The following is a 20,671-nucleotide window of genomic DNA, read 5'->3' on the forward strand; positions in this document are numbered from 1 at the left end:
CTGGAGGTGCTCCTCGGGAACCCCTTCAAATATTCTTGCTTTCCCAGGACCCCTCTTTTCAAACTTGCAAAAGCAATCAATGCTTGTCTAAAACAAAAAAAAATCTTTCTTCTTTATATACAGCAGATTTGTTTTTTGGCTCATCACCTATGCCTAGCCTTTGAAAGAACTAGTTAGTCCCACACCTCTGCTCTTTTCCTAAGCCTATGGAACCTATTCTCTTTTAAACATGTATCCTGTAGCTTTTTGTGTCATCTTGCACCACTTTGTCAGGTAGACCTTTCCAAAATGCAAGAGCGACAGAAAGATTCTTTTCTCTCTCTCTCGTGGGCCTTAGCAATTCACTTTAAATCCGTATCCTTTGGCTACCAACCCACTGGCTAGAAGATGCAGTTTTATTTGCTATATTAAACTGTGTCACCCCTCCTTTGCATAGTACTGAAAAACTCATTTGAATCACTCCTTAACCTTCTCTCCATTTCACTGAAGTCAGTTAAGCCTAGTGTCACTGCAATGAATCTTCCCTGCATTATGTGTCAGTTGCATGTAAAGGACAGAAATAATGGCAGCCATTTGATGACCTCCAATCCAAGTGGTTTACAGTATGCCAACTTATAAGCCCATTGTTTCAATTCAGTGTAGTTGGACTGAGGATTTCGGATAAGTTAGAAGAGCTGTTAAACTGAATGTAACCATGTGGAAATTTGCCTTTTGCCTTTTTATCCTATCCATAAATTCCCCTGAACCTACAAAGGCAAATCATGTGCATGTGGCTCTTCTGCTAATTTTAGTAATTGTGATAAATTTTCACATTTCTTGGAAATTGTATTTGTACAAAAATTCAACCTTGTTGCATGATATTCTAGTCAAATGAATATTTGAAAGTAATGTACCACATTGAGAACAGCAATAATTTATGCTAATCAGTGTTGCTCCTTTTAAATTTCATAAGTCAAAATGTTTTGATTTGTGGCAATGTGAACCCTTGCAGTGGGTTACCAACAAATGCTAGTACCCGATGACATAAAATTTGGGAGTTGGAGTAGATTACATGCCCATCAGGGCTGCTCTGTCATTCCATACAATGTGGGTGATATTTAGCCTCAAGTCCACTTTCCCGCACACCCCTCATACTCCTTTATTCCTCAACAAATCAAAAATCTGTCTATATCAGCCTTTAGTTATATTCACTGACAGAGCATCTAAAATTCAGCTGGGGTAGGGAATTTCAAAGTTTCTCAACCCTTTGCGTGAAAAAACTTCTCAACTCCTCGATCTTATCTCTGGAGTGATAGGTTTAATGTATGATGAACAGCTGAGGATCCTGGGATTGTATTCATTAGTTTAGAAGGGTGAGGGGAGATCTAATAGAAACTTACAAGATAATAATGTATGGCTTAGAAAGGGTGGACGCTGGGAAGTTGTTCCTGTTAGGCGGGGAGACTAGGACCCGTGGGCATAGCCTTAAAATTAGAGGGGGTAAATTTAAAACTGAAATGAGGAGACATTTCTTCAGCCAGAGAGTGGTGGGCTTGTGGAATTCATTGCCACGGAGTGCAGTGGAGGCCAGGACATTAAATGTCTTCAAGGCAGAGATTGATAAATTCTTGATCTCACAAGGAATCAAGGGCTATGGGGAGAGTGCAGGGAAGTGGAGTTGAAATGTCCATCAGCCGTGATTAAATGGCAGAGTGGACTCAATGGGCCGAATGGCCTTATTTCCATTCCTATGTCTTTATGGTCTTAAATGACAGACTCCTTTTAATCCTGAAAATGTCTCAAGCCTAATGCAATGCTGCAGTGGGCTTAATGCAAACTGAAAAAACATCTCTCCTTTTGCTTGGGGATCTTGCAGCCTTTGAAATTCAATCAAGTTCAATAATTTCAGAGAATAAACATACCTTGTTTCATGTTTATTACCCTGACACACTAGATCATATCATGATGACATGAGTTGCTTTCAGCACAGTCCCAGTAATCACCTATGTAGCTTTTTTTTTCTTGGCTTACTATCAATAATCCCTTTTATCCATCTACCTTTGCTTCTCTCTGCCTCTCTTGGCCCCATCTCCACCTATATGCCCCCCAACACCCACTTCCCCACACTATCTGCATAAATATCACCTTTGCTGAGCCACATTTAGTGTTGAAGATGTTTATTGGACTTGAAACACTAACTTGGTTCTTTCTTCATAGATGTGCCAGACCTACAGAGTTTCTCCAGCAATTTCTGTTTTTGCTTGTTTCAGATTGCAGCATCTACAGTACTTTGTTTTTAACCTTTCTTTTACCTTGAAGACATTACTTTGGTTGAATTCTTTTGTTTCTATAAAGGAAGGTTGAAAAAAGTAACTTGTGCCTTTTATAATTTTTTTTGTTCTGTCAGATTTATACTAGAATTGCATTCTGAAATTGATGTCAAAATTATGAATGAATGTGTCACTGAAGGCGATTTAAAGCATGTGAAGGATCTATATGTTAATCTAAGGAAGAGCTGCAACCATTCTTGTCACTCATCACAGGTGAAGAACCTGATGCAAAAGATTGCTACTCCTCTTGACTAGACAGAAATTGAATCATTGGTTAAATTGTAAGCAGCTTTGAAGTATATTACAGCCATGCAGTAATAAACTCTATCGCACTAAATGTCATTAAGTAATACGTAGCATTATTGGTGTGAATAGTTTAGTCGAAACCTGCAAAATATTTGTCTCTTAAATTCAGTTATAGCTGCAAAGCTCCAATAATTTCAGTTAAAACTATAGTAATAGCAACTAACAAATTTTTAAAAGTCACTTGTCTGATTATCGAGATACAGTGTGATTTATGAATATTACTGGTGTCGTCCAAGATGCCGACTGAACTAATTATGAATTGTACTTTAATGCCTTGAACTTGACTCGTAGCAAAGATATGACTTAAGCTGTGACCTTGCTTGCTGCTTGTGTTGGCTATCTTGGTTCCTCTGGGTCCGGATTTGTACTTCGCTGAAAATGCCAATTCTGTTCCCATCCTGTTTGTAAGTGCTGGTCCTGCATCATTTCCATCTCCATGAAAAGTATTTTTCCAAAAAAAAATGGCATTTGCAGTGCCTGCCGTACTTTAAAGAGACTGTTGCAGCCAGCCAGCATCGGGCAGGGAGCTTTACCACCACCAATCTTCTTTAAAGAGCCTCACATAAGCAGCTAAAGAACTGTGCGGCTTGCAAGCCTCATCTTATCCTTTTGACATTGGACTTCTAATTTGCCTATAGGTTAGGTTAGAACATCAAGTTAGCAAGGACCTGCAAGGTGAATGATCTGTTTCAAAAGTGTCCAGATGAAATCCGAGCTTTTAAAATGACTTGGGGGAACCAAAATTTACATTTCAAATATTTATTAACCTTTTGGTGAAAAAAAAATAAAAAGTAACCTGTGCAAATTAAAGCAATAATCTGTTTGGATTATTGTACCTGACTGTGGTATCTCATCAATATCAACTAAGATTATCACAGTAGACAGCAACGAAAATTGCACACAGAACAAATCAAATCAAAATTTGAGCCACATCAATTAAAATGTACCTTTTTATCAAATGATAATGGTTGCAGAACGTGCAGCTACTGGCATGGAGTTAGCCCATAAACCTGGAATGTAGTCAAATACAATGACTGTTATCCTACAGGTTCCTGATGTGGCTGGCACAACATGTTCCACTGAAAATGACAGCTGATAATTCTCTGATAAGAATGTATCAAAAGTTTATGATGCACATGTTACATTTCTGTACAAAAAATACTTTAGTATGAATCCAAACAATGCAATGCCGCTAAAGCCCTGAGAGATTGGGATTCTACCTCAATTTACTAAATTTTTTTGTGAGGAATGTAAAGTTACTGATCGGAGAAATTTGATATGCATTCCAGAGACACTGTTTGAAATTGGAAAGTTGCATGATAAACTTTTGAAAGAGCTGTGTGGTACAGTGGCTGTGCTGATATTAATCCGAGATTGAAGGAGTTAAAGACTGCCTGATATCTTCAAAGGTCCAGCTTTGGTACTGAGTGTAGATAAGCATTTTTTTGTAACCCTGCAAATGCTGAAGTTCTGAAAGAGAAACCGAAAATAATGGACATTAAGTTATCCAGTATCTATCGAAAAAAAGTGTTTTAGTTTTAAACCCTAATTCTTTTGACAGACTGACAATGCAAAGATAAATAAGGTTGAAAGAAAAAGCGAGTTGTCAGAAAAAGGCACAGAATATATGAAAGGAATACCTGTGGTTAACAAGGATTGAGTAGAGCCATACAAGGATAAAAGGCATGGAAGCTGTGAAATTTATAATAGCATGTGTGTTTTAACTATAGCTGCAATCTGACTTTACTAAGAGAACACTCTTCAAATTGGAGTGCAAAATTCCTGAAAGAATAGAAATATTGATTCTTGTTGGAATGGTCTGGGAAACCAAATCTAGTGAGCTCCAAGTGGGCAGGGAAGGGGAAGTTGAAATGGAGACCCATCAAGTGGTTGGAGTCACACTTATTAACAGAATGCAGGGATTTGGCAAAATGGTCATCTGATTTGTGTTCAAGGATAAGTATTTGGGGCCTTACATGGTGAGGGTGCAGTTGAATGGACAGATTATTACTTGCCAAGAGTAGATGAGAAAATACTGGGAATAAGACAGTTGGAAGTTGTGGTGGAAGATTAAACATGTGTATCCCAGAACAGAATTCTCTTTTTACAACAGACGGGGAGCTTAGGGTGAGGTGAAACTACTGGTCATGTTGTATGTAGCAGAAGATAATCTGAATGCTGAGTGTTAGAGGGAGCCGCTTTGTTGTTCAGAGGAAAGCTTCGAAATGGGGTCTCCCATTTAAGATAAAAATGAGGGGGACTTCTTTTTGTAAAAGGGTTGTTTTTCTTTGAAATTCTGTTCCCCTCAGAATAGTGGAGGCTGATTCATTGAATACCTTTTTAAACAATTAATTATTCAGATTTTTGAATTTCAATGGAGTTGAACATTTGTGAAGGAGATGCAGGGTTGAAGTGAAATTAAAGCTGCAGCCTAATCAGCCATTACCTTATTGATTTTAAGGTAAAAGGGGCCATCTGTTGACATCTCTTCTGATTGTTTCCATTTTCATAAAGGGAAAATAAACATGGGAGATTGAAGGCACGTCAAACCTCCAGTAACCATTGCCAGGGGAAAAAAAAAATTTTTGAACATAAATGAAGAAAAATTCAAATTGTGGGGAAAAAAACAGGAAATCTAGCTGTGGATAAATTTGAGAGAAAGTATGTTGGGAAGATATTTAATCAGGAAGGAACAACTACATGCAATGAGCTCTGTTGCAGCTGCCAAGGTGTGGTGACGCACCATCATATAAAATCTTGAAGGGTGGCGCATGTAGGAAAACAAAGGGCATGGTATAAACTTGTATGAGAGTAATTGTCACAGTTGGGAGAAAAAGAAGCTTGACTCAAACTAGTTGTGGATATTTCTAATCAACTTGTTCAGATGTGTTATTGACAAACCTCTGGAGCAGGTGGGACTTGAACTGAGGCTTCCTGGCTCAGCAACAGGGAGACTACCACTGTGTCACAGGCTCTATAAATTAGCCAGTATGTTTATTATAAACCAAGTTAAACATTATATGCTAGTATGTAATGCTCTAACCTTCATTCTTCTCGAATATAGATCCCATTTGCTGCATTAAGTGGAAAATAATTCCATTCTGCATTTTGGGGAAAATAAAATGAATACAGTGCCAATTTTTAACCCCGCTGAAGTCTGTCTGTGTGTGTTTTTTTTTCTTTGTTTAAACACCAGCTTTTTTTTTGCTTATTTTCTGCCCTGTATGTGTTAATTCTCTGTTCAGTCCTGTGCCACAGCTGTGACCTATTCCTGAAATAACCAGTAAAGTTTGGCAACAAATTTCAGTGCCTATTTCAGCAGGCAAGCATCATATCAAAGTCTTGAATATGTCCTCCTTCACCACGAAGGTGGACCAATGAACCCAGATTTTATGGGGCCAACGATTGTCCCCACTTCTACTCAAGCGCACGCATCGGAAAATAGCGAATTTTCGATGATGCTGTGCAAAAAGTAGAAAAATTTGAGACTTACATTTTTGAAGTGCCATTCACAACCACCCAACATTTCAAAACGCTTCACAGCAAATTGGAGTATATTACCTGTCATCAGTGGATACATTTTATTAGACAAAGTAGCCAATTTGTGCCAAGCTGTTGTCTGATAATTTACATCTTGATTCCATGATTGTGGAATGAGTATTGGCCATGTCACTGGGGGTTAACTCCTATAACTATTTCTTCCACATATTGTCTTGGGAACTTTCTATTTGTGCCTGAGAGTATTGTCTCATCTGGAAGACTGCACTGCCAATCCAGTAATCCCTCAGTAAAGCACTGGAGTATCAACCCAGATTGCTGGATATATTCACGTTTGAAACCTCGCCGAATGTTTTGTCACTTAATTCTCAGTTGTTAAGACGATTTGTCATGTCACCATCACCGCATCTCGTGGGATCGTGTAAAATGGCAAAAACCAGAACTAAAAGCTGGTGATTTCTTCATGTGTACAACCCTAACCATGCACTGGATAAACAGTTCACAGGGGAGTTGATGAAATTCTTTTCATTTTTTAAATAGAAAACTTTTATTTCCCAGTCATTACTCAAGCTCTGTAAGTCATGTAAAAATATCTTGTTAAAATGTCTGAGAAACTTTACAATCAGAAATCATCGAAAGTACTTTTGACCCGATCCCTAAGAGCTTTAATATTGGCGATAAATCTCATGTTGAAGATTCAGAATTTATGAAGCATAAATGGTATTCTGCCCTGTGCCTGTGCAATAATTGTTTGTATTAATGAAAAATGTTAGAACGAAATCAGAGTCTCTATGAACAAACCTTAAGGCTGCCACTAAGGCGCACACAGCAGTAAATGGAATACAAATCCAGATATTGTTGACTTTGAAAATATAAATGAGATTAGTGTAAAGCATCTCATTCATCATCCCCCATGAGTTTTGGTGCCTGCTGCCATTGGTCATTTTTCTTCACCGTATCATAATGAGGGAAAGAATTATACTAGTTAACTTGAAGATTATTAATGTAATGTGTGCTGGAGATTGTTTTACTGTGATCAGAAGTTAGTGAATTAATTAGATCGTCTCAAAGCCATTTGGTAGTGACTCTAGCCACAATTTGCAAAATGCTTACTGGGTTCTTTTGAAGCTTTGAACAAATTATAAGATCACTATTTCAACTGAAATGTTCTGAGACTTTGCCATGCTTGCTTTTCCAAGCATTTAAACTTTCTCCAGAACAATAAAGTGGAGTAGGTACTAGGGTAGGGATGCTCCTGATTGAAACGAATTGAGGAAGCAGTGAAGGTTTGCTTCAGTAGACTCCATAGGTCTGGGATGTTGAGGGTACTTATCAGTTGATGACCTACGTCGAATGTTGAATGAAATTTGGCCTCTGTCGCACATTGCGAACACACAAGTTTTCAGCTAGCACGTCAAAAGCATTTGTCTTGAAAATGGTCCAAACTGTGTTTATCCCACATTCTGTGAATTCAAGCATGTGCAACATTCCACACAGCCTTCCATATACATTGAACCCAGTAACACAGAAGAGTGGTTTTAATTTTTAATTCTGAATTAATTCTATCTATATCCTATTAGTAAACATCTATCTTGTCTCCCATAATGGAATTCAGTGCATCGCAGATGTACTACTCTTTTGTCCAAGTTGCCATTGGTAGGGGAACTGGTTGAAATCCAAGGAATTCAAGATCATTGCTGTTTTAATTGGGTACCACTATTCCCTCTAAGTTGCATTGGTGCACTACAGTTCTGCACAGGTACAAAACTGCCATGCGCTTCCCCTTTTGCAATGTACATGCTCATGGCCATGTGCGAATATTAATGTGGCTGCTAAGTGGGACAAACCCAGACACACAGCAAATAGCACCTGGAGGGAACATTAGCTTATAGCTATTATAAGTTTTGCACAGTCTTCCATAAGGATAGTAGTGGAGCAACACAGAGGTTCCAGGCAGTTCTACTGCAGCATGAGTAAAGCTGCACCTCCTTGTGATGACACTGGCTAGAATCTGAAAATGTGCGTATACTACTTTCGTTATGCAAGTTTCCAGGAAATTCTGGATCTTGGTCTCTGTGTGGTGGATTCAGAAAACCTTGTAAAATTCTTTTGTGCAAAGATCAGTACAGTGTAAATTCTGCATAAAGCCACAAATCCAGTTACATAATCCTGAGAAAGAGAACATTTATAAGAAAAAAGTTTCCCCTATATTTCTGAGTGTTTGAAATTCCTTTCGGAAGCAACAGATAATGGCTTCAAGTTACCTGGCGGTGGGGCAGGGGATGTGCAGTCTAGATTTTGGAATTAAATCATGGGTTTTTTAGTTTGTTTTTGTTTTTGCTGCTAGTCTAAACCCAGATATTCTTTAATCTCAAGAGCTTTTCCATTTTAATTTGAGGCACACTGACGGTAAACAACCAGGGGCAAATGACCGTTAGGCACTGGTAAGCTCCTTTTAATGATGTAAAGATGAAATGTTTAAATTTCAATTAATTTGACCTAAAATTCTGCAAACTTTAAAGCCCCACAATTTTTTGAGGCCCTTGATTTAAGTTTTTTTTTGTTTCTTGTGTGCCCGTGGAGGGGAAATTGGATGCTGGTGTTTAAGAACCGGAATCCTGAATAATGCCTTCTCTTCCTTCCTGTGGAGATTAGTCCATGCTGGAAAAAAACTGAAGTTCACAGTTAGAATTTTGGATTGTCAGTATGAGGTATAACAGATCGAGCATTTCCTCACATTCCAAAATTTACTTACATTAACCAAAAAAGAAGTCTGTGCACATCTGTTTAAGAGAATCATCAGTTTCAAAATTGCCAGTTACAGCATCTAATGTGCCATTCATCTCGAGTGTTTTTTTTTGGTTATTTATTTGTTTGTAGCTCGTTGTTTTGTATTCAGCACATAGTAAATACCAATTAACCTGTAATAAATGTGCCAGAACTGAGCGCTGTCTGATAATATGCATTCCTGAGTTGCTTGTCATTTTCAAATCTTCCACCTCGATACAGTAACCCACCTTGTTTGGAGTCCAGTCTGAAACCGAGCTACAGGCTGCACTTTCGGGTTTAAACAACACAACCACAGAAGTGTCTAGGCCCAAAATGTCAGCTTTTGTGCTCCTGCGATGCTGCTTGGCCTGCTGTGTTCATCCAGCTCTACACTTTAGATGCTGGAGAATCCAGGATAACACAGTTCCCATTATCTCTGATAGAACCACAGACATGGCTTGTTTTAACTGATCCCTGCAGTACTGCAGATGGTTCAGAAGGCAACCAGCAGAAAGCTTTGAAGACCACGATCTGTCAAACAGTATGTGGTTGTTTGTAATGTGTTCTGTTGGAAAACCAGTGTATAATGTTCAGCAAACATTCAGCTCCCATCGCTACCATAATATACTGACAGTTGTCTGTAATCAGGCTTATGGTAACCTTAGACGACAAGGTGTAGAGCTGGATGAACCCAGCAGGCCAAGCAGCATCAGAAGAGCAGGAAAGCTGATGTTTTGGGTCTAGACCCTTCTTCAGAAAATGGTAACCTTTCTTTACTAGTTTAGACATAGAAGGAAAATTTAAAGTCTTAACAGTGGATTGGTTAGTTTTTTTTCTTCAAAGCACCCAAAATATTATTTCAGTTATAGGAATGTGTTTAAGGAGATTCACTCAGGAACTTTAAGCTTCTTGCATTAAAACATTCATTACATCAGCAGGTTACTTTCCATTTGACACAATGTGAGCAGGAACTACTTGTTGGGAGTCTGGAGTTTTTTCTTAATGTTTCACAGAATGCGGACATCACTAGTTGGATCAGCGTTTACTTCTAGGTGGTTGAAGTTGCGGATTTGGACGATGTTGAAGAAGCCTTGGTGACCTGGTGCAGTGAATCTTTGGGTAGTACATGCATTAATTTCCTCAGCCTCAGAATGAATGTTTAACATGTTTGGAAGCACATGACTGAGTGGTTTGCATTTTACTAGATGAGTCTAGTTTCTTTAGTATGGTTGGAACTGCGCTCCTCTGTATGAATAACTTTTATTCATACAATCATATTCATGACTTTTTGCCTTGTAGTAGATGGAAAGATTTTGGTGATGCAGCATACCAAGCCTTCCAATTTGTATTCTGCAACAATATATATGTAACTGTTCAGTTGTTAGAAGTCAGTGTTGACTCCCAGCATGATGTTGTAGAGGAATCAGTGATGTGTTAATGGCATTGAATTTGAATAGAAGGAGAGTAGATTCTTGTTGTAGAGATCATTGCCTAGCACTCATGTTACTTATGTCTCATCAGTTCAAATCTGAATGTTGTTTTGGTCTTGAATGCAATAGTGGACTGATTTTTATTATCTGAGCAGTTGAGTGGAATGGAGCACCAGCAACTGAACGTCCCCATTTCTGAACTTTTTTAAATATTTGACGTAAGCTCACTGAAGCAAGTGAAAATGGTTGGGCCTAGCACGCTACCCTGAGGATCCCCTGCTTGTTATGTACTGGGGCTAAGATAATATGGCTTCCAGCAACCGACATCTTATATTCTAGCCATGGCGGTATTTCCCCAGATTTCCTGATGTGGTAGGGTTCCTGAATGTCATACCCAGTCAAATTATGCCTAATTGCCAAGGGCAGTGATTTCACCTCAGACGTAGAATTCTGTTATTGTTTTCCATAATTAGACCAAAGCTGTAATGAGGCTTCAAGTCAAGTGGCACCGGTGGAACTGAAACTGGCCATCAATGAACAGATTATTAGAGTCCACTTGCTGCTGAATAGCGTTTAATCTTAGCTTCCATTGCAGTTGCTGATAAATGAGTATAGACTGAGGCAGGAATTGGTCAAATTGAACTTGCTGCACGTTGCATGATGAAGCCATACCTAGACAGTTTTAAAAACTGTTTTAGAGGGAATGTGTCAATATTCTAATTGAACTAGATCAGCTTAGTAGAGGCAAAGCTATTGCAAGAGTACAAGTGTTGCTGTCTGATGCTGTCTGAACCCATAGTCTGTGCCATCTCTAGTGTGCTGAGGCAGTACTTGATGTAGTGTCAGTTGAGTTGGCAGAAGGCTGACACCTGTGATGGTGGAAATCTCAGGAGATCAGGATGAATCAACCAGTTGGCACCTCAGGCTGAGATATTTTAATGTTTTAATATTCTCTTTTCTATATGCATGCTGGACTGCTGCATCATTGAGGCTGACTGTTATCATGGACCATCTTCCTCCTACTGGATTTGGAATTGGGAGTAGATGTTATAAGACTGCAGAGCTATGTCTGATCTGACTTTTCAGGAGAAATATCCATGCAAGTGTGGAGGCAATTGTACAAGGTATTAGTAAGACTTCATCTGGAATATTGCACACTGTTTTACTTGAGGACAGATGTTTTTACATTAGAGGCAGTTCAGAGGAAATTCACTAGAGTGATCCAAGAGATGAGAGGGTTTGTCTTATGAAGGGCGATGAGGTCCAAACAGGTCAGCTTGCTCGTTCTTGCTGTCTCGTTTAGAAGCATGATAGGAAATCTAATTGAGTTATCCGATATGAAAGGTGATTGACAAAATAGACACAGCTCACATGCTTCCCTGTAGTGACATCTCCACAGGGAAGCACCCGTGCTTGTGTCTTGAATGAAATGTCACATATTTATGCTAATGGGTAGCAATGGATAATGGGTAACTTATTTAAAACACGAGAAGCAATTATTTCTTTTAAAGGGTTGTGAAACTGGTATTCGCTGCCCTAGAATGTGGTGGATGCTTGGATAAATCTTGAGGAAATAGATTTGTAATCAGTAATGGGTTGAAAAGGTGTGGAAAGAGGGCAGGAAAGTGGAGTTGAGGCTGAGATAAGATCAACTGTAATTGAATTTAACAGTGGAGCAGGCTTGAGGAGTTGAATTGCCTACTCCTGCTCCTAGATCTTGCATTCTTTGCAATAACGCCTCATGTAGTAAAGGGGATAACTGTTCTTAGTGGCTGCGTACGTGCTGTCAAACAGTAAACTTTGAAGGTAGCTATCTGATTTTGCCCTGCTGTGCTTCAAGCTTTGCCACACCCCCCATCATCCCAATCCATTCGGCACATAGGAGCATGAAATTCTGTTTATTTATCAAATAATTATGGCATGTAAAGTTGTAGTTGATAAACTGTTACTGATGTATGGGTTTTAATTATAACAAAACAATCTTGCTTTGAAAATCAGCAAGTCCCCAGGAGTAATTGAATTGCCCCTCCTACAACTACCTTCCGAAGTAGCTTCATTTTGAAAGGTTTATTTGCGTATTAGCATCCTGCAGTTGTACCACCACTTGGTTATAGATGTATGCAGTGATAGCATGAGTTCTGGTCTGAATACAGATGATTGTATAAAGCACTTGATCAGTCAAGACTGGAGACTACAATGGTATAAGTGACAAAGATTGATTTTCCACACAAGGTTTGTATTAAGCAATTATTTTCTATTCGTACATTTTTTCCGAAAAAATAATCCTGCTTAATTAGGATGCATTTAAGTTTCAATTATAGTTTCTCTGTGTTCACAGAGATAGCAAGAACTGCCGATGCTGGAGTCAGAGATAACGCTGCATTGAGCTGCAGGAACACATTAGGCCAGGCAGTATCAGAGGAGCAAGAAAGCTGACTTTCAGAAGAAGGGCCGCGGATCTGAAATGCTAACTTTCCTGCTCTAATGCTGCCTGGCCTGCTGTGTTCCTCCAGCTCCACACTTTATTACCATTATATTCATAGTTTATGTTGCAAAGCATACTGTATATGCACTTTATGAACGTAGTAGTCACTGATTCTGTACAGCAGCCCGTGAAGAAAACAAATAAACCTTGGAGTTTGACTCTAATCAAACCAGCCAAAGGCATCTCTTACTTGAACAAGACTATATTTACAAGCATTTGAGGCACTGGGAGCATCTAATAACGTCGCTCAGAAGGACTTCGAGACAGTGGCTTTTCCCCACTGTGACTTGGCACAGCTGCCCCAAGCTGTGGTGCATCCCTCAGCACAGAGTCTTAGACTATTCATAGAGATACTGTTCAAATAGCTTCTATTTGCTGGTTAAATGGACGGTTTGCTGTAGGTATGGTCATTAATTGCACATTCAGTCATTTTTGACAGTGTCAATACAAGTATGCTATTTTGTTCCTTCAGAGCTTAATTACTGTTGAGGATTTTATTTGTTTAAACTTCCTTTCTGGTGGGGCCCTCTCGGCCCCAACAATTTTTCACATTTTATTTCACTTTCTAAATTAGACTTTACTCGCATTATACGTAAACTCTCAGGATTCTTCAATCTGATTTGCTGAAGAGAGACACTGTATTGCAGATGCCCTGTAGAGAGTTCCACACTGAAGGGATTTCTGATGACCAAGTTATCATTCAACAGCTCATGAAATACCTTGTCAAGCTGCTGTAAATGTAATGAGCAGTGAGTGGGCACTTATCCTTTGTGCTGACTGTGAAATTGAGGACTATACTTCAACATTAATAACTGTGACATTACATATTTCTGCTGGCAAGGGGTTCTAATCTGGTTGTTCAAATGCGTTTCAATATTCTAGTTCAGACTTTTTAATATTCATCTAAGTTTCAGCTATTGTAATTGCTTAGAATAACATCATGCATGTTAAGACCAACATATTGTCAATGATCGATTGTTACTTCAGGCAGTCGTCAAAGAGTTAATGTTATCTACACATCTTGTTGATCACAAGACTGCTGAAGTATTCTGAGAACTGCCATTTAAATCCTGTGGACTGATTTAATCTTTATTGGTTTTATAAATTTCTGCAGTCAACATTTTTTTTGTTTCATTTCATTGTTTCTGCTTGTGTAATTAGCTTACTGGTGAATCAAACTGGCCATTAAGATTAACTTGAATATATAACTGTCCAAGAGATGATTGGGTTTTCTGTCCTTAAGAGCGAAAGGAGAGCATAACAGACAGCTCTTTTATCATGATTGAGAGATACTATAGATTTCAAGAACAGTAGAAGAGGTAGAATCAGGTAAGCACAAAGGCAAATTAAAAGGAATGCCTGTGAAATGAAGAACAAAAGTTAATACACAGAAGTTTTAGCAACCAACTCTAGGAGGTCAATGGCAGCAGATATGTCGGAATACCATCCCCCACAAGTATCCCTCCGCCAACTCGCCATCCTGACTTTGAACTTTGATCCTTCATTTTCACTGAGTCAAAATCCTGAACTCAGCCCCTAACAGCATTGTGGGAGTCCCAATATCCATAGGACTGCATCAGTTCAAAAAAAGGAGTTCACTATCACCTCTTCTCCGGGTCAATCCAAATTGGCAGTGACTGCTGGCCCTGCTAGTGATGCCCACGTCTCGGGTACAAACTTGTCAAAAGCAGAGAAGACGGATGGCATGGTGAGAAAAGTAAGATAAATTTGTGACCCAAAGAATGAAACAGGCTATCTAAGGCGATGCAGAAAATATTGGGAAAGTGGCTTACGAGTCTAGTAGCAAAAAATGGTCAGCAATAGGAGCGCAAACCAGTTTACTCACCATGTGCAGGTGGCAAAAGCCATCCTAAACACCAAATTCCTCTCTGATTAGAAATAGAAAATGCTGAGAAACTGACGACATCTGTGCAGTGGGCAACTATATTCATGTTTTAACTCTGATATAACTGTGTTCTTCCTCCCTGTTCGTCCTTGAAAGCTTTGGTATATCCACCCTAGAATGCACACATTTTATAGCCTGTCATACCAATTCACACTTCTCCTGGTCTGATGGAGTATATGTATTCTGTTTTTCTCATTGTACCTCATTTTGTCCTGCACTATCATTTCTGCTAGTTAACTAGCTTGTGTTCTCCACAAAGTCATTTTTCTTGTACGTGATATGTCTTTCCCCACATTTTTGCCTCTGTTCATTTTTTGTTTTGTGAAGTGTGTAATAGTAATATCTTTCCTTTCTAATGAAGGGCTGGAATATTAATAGTTATCAATTTGTTCCATATGCCACTGGATTTACCATTAATAGTCTTAGGTATTACGACATAATCAGCCCATCATGTCGACACCATCAACAGCAATCTGACTTTACTAATTCCACTGAGACTTTTCAGTCAAGTGCAAAGGGATGGGGCTCATTATATTTGTGACTGCATGACACTTCATTGGCTGTTGAGTGATAACTTTAAAAGATTCCTTTAAGATGGGTATCCTTTTACCAGGAACCTGTAACTTGTGTGAATTAAAGGTTGACCAGTTCCCTACACCTGACGGCTAATTGCATAGATAGCGGTGCCTTTCATCGTGATCTTCCAAAACTTTCAGATTCTGGAAAGGTCGCAACAAATTGAAAAGTTAGAAGTTTAACACCCCTGTTTAAGAAAGATCGTTGTCATAAATTTGGAAACTATAAGCCAGTAAGTGTAACACCTACCATTAGGATCACACTAGAACTCTTTTTCTAATAAAATTAGGCAGCATATTTTGAAAGCCTTAGTAAAATCAAGCAGACTCTGCGTGGTCTTGTAAAAACCAAATTCTGTCTGACAAATTTACTAAGGTTCCTTAAGCATGTAACAAGCAAGATGGATGAAAGGGAACCTGTAGATTTAGTGTATTTGGATTTCCAAATGCCATTTTGATAAGAAACCATACAACGATCAAAGCTCATGTTTGGTGTTATTTTGGGAGGAATGAAATATTGGCCAGCTAACAGCAAATAGATTATGGATAGGTAGGTCACTTTCAGGTTGGTAAACTGTTACTGGTAGAATGGCACAGGCATAGGTGCACAAGCCCCAACTATTCATAATCTTTATTAGTCGGAACCTTCAGTATAGAAACTAAATTTCTGACATCATTCATAGGCGAATGCATGCTGACAAGGATTTTAAAGTCCACCAACAGGTATTGATGGTGAAATTCATCAGCAAAACTTAGATGGGGTCTAATGTGGGAAATGTGACATCGTCCACGTTAACATGAAGAATAGGAAAATGGCATATTCAGATTGAGACTGCAGGATTTGGATGTTTTGTACATGAATCACAAAACATTAGCACACAGGTACATCAGTTACGAAGGCAAATAGAATGTTGTCATTTATTGCAAGGGGAGTGGATGATTAAAAATAGGGAAATCTAGCTTTAACTATACATGACATTGGAGACTAAAATTGAAGTTCTGTGTATGATCTTTGGACTCAACTTCAAGAAGTTACATTTGTATCTGAGACAGTTTAAAGGTTCAGTAGGTTGATTTCCTGAAATTGGGGGGCATAAAAAAGGTTGTCTGGGCATTTTAGCAGGTTAGGCCTGTACACAATGGAGCCTTTTTTTAAAAAAAAATGCCATGTCAAGTTCCCTCAGAAATCTCTCAGGGTGGATGCAGAGTGGATCTAGAATTAGGCAGCACCGTGTAAAGACAAAGAATCTGTCATTTTAGGATGGTTGAGGTAGAATTTATTATTTGAATGGTTTATTAATCTTTGGAATTTTATACTCTCAAAAAGTACTGGATTTTGGGTGATTTGAAAATACTGAATTCAAGAGTTTTAGTTGACAAGACAGCCTAGAGTTTGGGGGACAAGAAAGTGCTGTTGTAGGGGCTCTCTTATGGTGCAGTGGTAGTGTCCCTATCCCTGGACTGGGAGGCCCAGGTTCAAATTACCTATGTAATAACATGTCTGAACAGATTGAGATGTAACAGCATTAATTTTGAATCTATTTCTCTAATCAGTTAAATCAGCCCAGCTATGGGACAGCGTATTGAATAGAGAGTGGTTTTGATGGGCTGGATGGCCTACCTCTGCCTCCATTCCTTGTGTTCATATGATTGAACAAGTGGAAATGTGCTTGAAGAGTCCCAACTGAGACATACAGAGGTTAAACTTTTTTTTTGACATTTTGTTTTCAATTTATGCGTGAAGATGATGAAAAGAAGGTTTATACCTTTACATACAAATAATTTAGCAATTTGTTTAATGCTGGAGTGTTGACCTTAAGGGCTTAATTTTAGCCTAATACTGTGTGTACAATGCATTGCTTATGCAGCACAATTCAATTTCCCTTTTAGCTTCCCTTTGTTTTGGGGAGTTTCCAACATATGGCCATATTCACTCTCTTGAAACTGATAATAGGCAGTTATCAGTTGTTACTGCTTCTAACAATGTGTTGCAATAAAAAGTGAGGTTAAAAAATAGCCTGGTCTAGGTTTCTGTCTTTTGCTGAGGGATGAACGTGTTTCTATGGGAACTGGCAATTTTGAAGTGACTCCAGACCTTGAAAGAAAGAAAAACCTGTTGTAACCATCAGATATCTCAAGATAGTTTAAAGCTCATAAAGTACTTTTGAATCATAGGTGCTGTCAAATTTTTGTTTAAATGTTTCCATGGGATGTGAGCATTACTGGCAAGGCCAGCTTTTTATTACCTGCCCTTCCTTATCCTTGAACTGATTGGCTTGCTAGGTTGTTACGAGTTAGGATTGCTGATTGTCTTCCCGCAAAGGCGTTAGTGAACCAGATGAGTTCGTATAACTGTCACCATCACCTGAAACAAGCCTTACCTTACAGATTTATTAATTGATTTTAATTCTACCAGCTGCCATAATAAATTTTAAACTCAAGAACCTGAAGTATCTAGATTACAAGTCTTGAGGTATTAACCACAATACTGCCACCCCCTGATGTAGAAATGGCAACAACCAATTTACGTAGCGTACTTTTCCACAATGTAATAGGAGCAAAATGATCTGTTCTGTAATGTTGATAGAGAGATACATATTGATCAGAACATTAAGGATAACTGCCTGCTTTTCTTTTGAAATCATGCCACCAGATCCCCTGTAACCACGTAAGGAGAAAGATGGGGCTTTGGTTTAAAGTCTCACCCTAAAGGCAGCACATTCAACTAAGTACCATGGTCTCACTACTGCACTGAAGTGTTGGGATGATTGAGTGACTGTATTAGTGGAAGGGGGAGAAGGACTCTGATTTAGAGCCATCCCCATAAAGTTATTTTTCAAGTACAAATCGAATATATTGCTTTGATCCTGCCTGTTATTATTTGGAGCTTGCTGCCTCTAATGATCTCCATTGACAACTTCAGGAAGGACATTGACTGGTCATTTGGAGGAAATAAAGTGGTATGGCTATGAAGATAGCAATCCACTTTGTTCTATTCACCCACAATGTAGCAAGGCAGCCACCAACTCAATGGATGAAAGGTACCTTTCTGTACCATTATGACTCTATATAGTTTGGTTTTTACAGAAGCATTTTATATTTGGTAGGCCAAATCTTTAATTTCATTTGTGACTGGAGCCCTGTTGACATGAGCATGTAAATGCATTTTGCTCAATCAACTGTAATGGGGCAATGGTCTAGTGATATTCTCGCTGGACTGCTAATCCAGAGATGCAGATAACGTTCTAGGGACCCGGGTCAAAACCCACCACAGCAGATGGTGGAACTTTAACTCCATAATACTCCTGGGATTAAGAATCAAATGAGGACTGTGAACCCTTTGTCAATTGTTGGGAAAACCCATCTGGTTCACTGCTGTCCTTTTTAGGGAAGGAAGCTGCCATCATTACCTGGTCTGGCCTACGTGTGATTCCAGACACACAGCAATGTGGTTGACTCTTAACTGCCCTCTTGGCAATTGGGAATGGGCAATAAATGTTGCCTAGCCAGTGACACCCTCATTCTATGGATGAATAGAGGCACAAAAATGCAACGGTATTGATGATGCAAATGAGTTCTTGACTGGTAGCTGGCAGTCCTTTTTATTTCGTAGCCATTGCACACTTCATGACACAGAATGAGTTAAATATCCCAAGTTGTTGACATCTGCAGGGAGCCTTGGGGTAGTGTTTTTGGCCAATGACTGTTTCAAACGTGAAAGTGAAAGCATTGACTGGATCTGCCAAAGATGGTTTCTGTTGATAACTAACTCACTGCATTCTAATCAGAAGTGAAGAGAGACTGAGCTGAATATGTCTTTGTTGTAATATTTCATAATGAATTAAGTTAACCGCACTTTCGGAAGGATTATTTTAGATTGAGTTGTATCGCTGAAAAGGCATAGTTTTTGGAATTTTTAAGCAAACAGTATTGTAAATTTAATTAAATTGGTCAACAGATCCAAGTATAATTCTAAGTAAGTGTCTGACAGCTTAAAACCCAAACATTAGAATGATAGGTATGTCTGTCCCTCCTCCTCCTCCTCTCCAACCACCCCACCCCCACCCCCCAACCCCCACCACCGTTGCAGATGGGGATGCCCTGTGGTAGGAAAAAGTACAACCGAATATTTCACTAAACTCATCGGTTTGAAGGCAGAATGTTGCTGGAAATTTGCAGATGAAGACACATTTCAGTTTTGGAGAGCTCAACATCTGAAAACAGGCATTGTTATCCTTATGAATCAAAGTGTGGAGCTGGATGAACACAGCAGGCCAAGCAGCATCTCAGGAACACAAAAGCTGATGGTTCGGGCCTAGACCCTTCATCAGAGAGGGGGATGGGGAGAGGGAACTGGAATAAATAGGGAGAGAGGGGGAGGTGGACCGAAGATGGAGAGAAAAGAAGATAGGTAGAGAGGAGAGTATAGGTGAGGAGGTAGGGAGGGGATAGGTCAGTCCAGGTAAGACGGACAGGTCAAGGAGGCGGGATGAGGTTGGAGGTGGGGCTTGAGGTGGGAGGAAGGGATGGGTGAGAGGAAGAACAGGTTAGGGAAGCGGAGACAGGCTGGGCTGGTTTCTGCATCCCAAAACCAGCCCAGCCTGTCTCCGCTTCCCTAACCTGTTCTTCCTCTCACCCATCCCTTCCTCCCACCTCAAGCCCCACCTCATCCCGCCTCCTTGACCTGTCCGTCTTCCCTGGACTGACCCGCCCCCTCCCTACCTCCTCACCTATACTCTCCTCTCTACCTATCTTCTCCATCTTCGGTCCGCCTCTCCCCCTCTCTCCCTATTTGTTCCAGTCCCCTCTCTGAACGGTCTAGGCCCGAAACATCAGCTTTTGTGCTCCTGAGATGCTGCTTGGCCTGCTGTGTTCATCCAGCTCCACACTTTGTTATCTTAGGAACTGCAGATGCTGTAGAATCCATTATCATTGATTCAGAGGGAAATGGCTGGCGATTGCAATAAAACCTATGAGATCAGAACAATTTTATTAACTACAGAGATCTTCTTGCTGTCTGCCACAGGAAGGTCATTGTAAAAATTGTCTTCAGTTACCTCTTGTAAATGTCTGAACAGTGTCTTCCAGGATCTCATTGTGGATTCTGCCCATCAAGAAGCACTGTGGATGTAAACTTGATAGGAAGACAAAATCAAAAGGTACAAAATGCAGCAGCCTCTACACCCTGGCCTTGTTTGACCTTACAAAGGCCTTTGACACTGTCAACAAGAAAACAGTATGGCATGTACTCCAGTTTGGTTGCTCGCTGCATGATAGTTTGCAGAAATATTACCATTCTGTGTATGTCCGAGGCGTGGACAATATTAAGGCAAGTCCCTCAAACCCCATGAGAAATATCACCAGTAAAGCATCCAGAAACTACAGCAAATCCT

The 20,671-nt window shown here is 39.6% G+C and overlaps 1 protein-coding gene across 1 annotated transcript in view; it reads left to right on the forward strand.

The window, feature by feature from the left end:
- LOC125450808 (tyrosine-protein kinase JAK2-like) overlaps positions 1 to 20,671 on the forward strand; it is a 242,818-nt gene that overhangs the window by 1,114 nt on the left and 221,033 nt on the right. The gene's annotated exons all lie outside the window — the stretch shown is intronic.

Source organism: Stegostoma tigrinum, chromosome 3 (genome assembly GCF_030684315.1).
Source record: "Stegostoma tigrinum isolate sSteTig4 chromosome 3, sSteTig4.hap1, whole genome shotgun sequence".
NCBI lineage: Eukaryota > Metazoa > Chordata > Chondrichthyes > Orectolobiformes > Stegostomatidae > Stegostoma > Stegostoma tigrinum.